The sequence below is a fragment of the Neophocaena asiaeorientalis genome, unplaced genomic scaffold (assembly GCF_003031525.2).
Source record: "Neophocaena asiaeorientalis asiaeorientalis breed wild unplaced genomic scaffold, Neophocaena_asiaeorientalis_V1.1 scaffold906, whole genome shotgun sequence".
NCBI lineage: Eukaryota > Metazoa > Chordata > Mammalia > Artiodactyla > Phocoenidae > Neophocaena > Neophocaena asiaeorientalis.
The window spans coordinates 710504-713271 of NW_020172272.1; the positions used below are offsets into that span (position 1 = coordinate 710504).

Genomic DNA, 2768 nt, shown 5'->3' on the forward strand with positions numbered 1-2768 from the left:
TGATTGGTTAGGTGTGTATTTGGCTTTCTCTGGTTGGCACTAAATTGAAAGTGGGAACAAGACTTAGAGAAGCTGTCAGTTGTTATTCAAATTCTGGCCATTTTGGGTCAATTTTTTTTAAGGGTTTATTGTTTGATCTTCCTGGATTTTTTGTTAAAGACAGTGATCTGACCTACAAGTCTGACTTGTAGACAGTAGGCTGGTTTCTTAGCTCTTTAGATAATGGCTTCATTTCCTAAGTTGGTTGCCACAGATTTGGGGTCAGAGTTTTATTTTATTTATTTATTTATTTATTTTATTGAAGTGTAGTTGATTTACAATGTTGTGTTAATTTCTGCTGTAAAGCGAAGTGACTCATTTATACACATATATGCATTCTTTTCTTATATTCTTTTCTGTTGTGGTTTATCACAAGATATTCAGTATAGTCCCCTGTGCTATATGGTAGGGCCATATTGTTTATCCATTCTATATATAATAGTTTGCATCTGATAATCCCAAACTCTGAATCCCCCTCCCCTTCCCCCTATCTCCCCACTGGCAACCACAAGTCTGTTCTCTATGTCAGAGTTTTATTTTTATATATGGCCTGGGCATTGTCCACTTGTATATTCAGTCTCTCAATAAAAATGCTTCCAAAATTATGAAGGAATGAAAAACATATATTAAAAATATACCTAAGGAGGGTCATCTGTGCCTTGCCTCTCCTTGATCCAGCCCACTCTGCTGCCACCGCAATGGCCCAAGCTGATATTGCCCTGATTGGACTGGCTGTCATGGGCAGAACTTAATTTTGAATATGAATGACCATGGCCTTGTGGTCTGTGCTTTTAATAGGATAGTCTCCAAAGTTGATGATTTCTTGGCCAATGAGGTGAAAGGCACCAAGGTGGTTGGTGCTCACTCCTTGAAGGAGATGGTCTCCAAGCTGAAGAAGCCTTGGTTAATCATCCTGCTTAAGAAGACTGTCCTGGATGTCGATTTTATTGAAAAACTGGTACCCTTGTTGGACGCTGGTGACATCATCATCAATGGAGGAAATTCTAAATACAGGGATACCACAAGACAGTGTTGAGACCCCAAGGCCAAGAGAATCTTGTTTGTGGGGAGTGAAGTTAGTGGTGGAGAGGAAGGGGCATAATATGGCCCATCATTTATGCAGGGAGGGAATAAGGAGGCTTGACCCCACATCAAGGCAATCTTCCAAGGCATCGCTGTGAAAGTGGGGACTGGAGGACCCTGGTGTGACTGGGTGGGAGATGAGTGGGCAGGACACATTGTGAAGATGGTGCACAACAGGGTAGAGTATGGAGACATGCAGCTGATTTTTGAGGCCTACCACCTGATGAAAAACATCCTGGGTTTGGAGCACGAGGAGATGGCAAAGGTTTTTGAGGAATGGAATAGGAGAGGGCTAGAGTCATTCCTGATTGAAATCACAGCCAATATTTTAAAGTTCCAAGACCGATGGAAAATACCTGCTGTTAAAGATCAGGGACAGTGCGGGGGCAGAAGGGCACTGGGAAGTTGACCACCATCTCGACCCCGGGATACGGTGTCCCTGTCACCCTCATCAGAGAAGTGGTCTTTGTTCGATGCTTATCATCTCTGAAAGATGAGCGGCTCCAAGCCAGCAGAAAGCTGAAGGGACCTCAAAAGATCCAGTTTGAAAGAGATAAGGAATCATTCCTGGGGGCATTCGAAAGGCCCTCTATGCTTCCAAGATCATCACTTATGCTCAGGACTTTATGTTGCTAGGACAGGTAGCCACTGAATTTGGCTGGATGCTCAACTATGGTGGCATTGCCCTGATGTGGAGGGGGTGCTGCATCAGCAGGAGTGTATTCCCAGGAAAGATAAAAGATACATTTGATCGAAACCCAGGGCTTCAGGGCTTCTGAATCTACTACTAGATGACTTTTTTAAGTTGGCTGTGGAAACTGCCAGGACTCCCGACAGCAGGCAATCAGTACTGGTGTCCAGACAGGCATTCCCATGCTCTGCTTCACCACTGCTCTTTCCTTCTATGATGGATACAGACACAAAATGCTGCCAGCCAACCTAATCCAGGCTTAGCGAGATTACTTTTGGGTCCACACCTATGAACTCTTGGCCATGCCAGGACTGTTTCTCCACACTAACTGGATAAGCCACAGTGCTAGTGTGTCCTTGTCTTCATACAATGCCTGATCAGATTCTGTTAGGCGCCATGACTCCGCAAACAGGGACATTCCATTTGCCACACAACAGTGCTTCCATGACCCTTTGACCTACTTTCTGCTCAGATCTCTCTCTCTCTTTTTTTAATTTACTAGTAGTTTCATTTATTTATTTATAACATCCTTATTGGAGCATAATTGCTTTACAATGTTGTGTTAGTTTCTGCTGTATAACAAAGTGAATCGGCTATTGCATACATATATCCTCATACCCTCCCTCTTGTGTCTCCCTCCCACCCTCCCTATCCCACCCCTCTAGGTGATCAAAAAGCACAGAGCTGATCTCCCTGTGCTATGCAGCTGCTTCCCACTAGTTATCTATTTTACATTTGGTAGTGTATGTATGTCCATTCCACTCTCTCACTTCATCCCACCTTACACTTCCCTCTCCCCGTGTCCTCAAGTCCATTCTCTATGTCTGCGTCTTTATTCCTTTTCTGTCCCTAGGTTCATCAGAATCTTTTTTTTTTTTTTAGATTCCATATATATGTGTTAGCATACCGTATTTATTTTCCTCTTTCTGTATGACAGACGCTAGGTCCATCCACC

At 43.5% G+C, this 2768-nt stretch overlaps 1 pseudogene; it reads left to right on the forward strand.

The window, feature by feature from the left end:
• Positions 1-737: 737 nt before the first annotated feature.
• On the forward strand, positions 738-2190 carry LOC112412006 (6-phosphogluconate dehydrogenase, decarboxylating pseudogene; annotated as a pseudogene).
• The last annotated feature ends 578 nt before the right edge of the window (positions 2191-2768 follow it).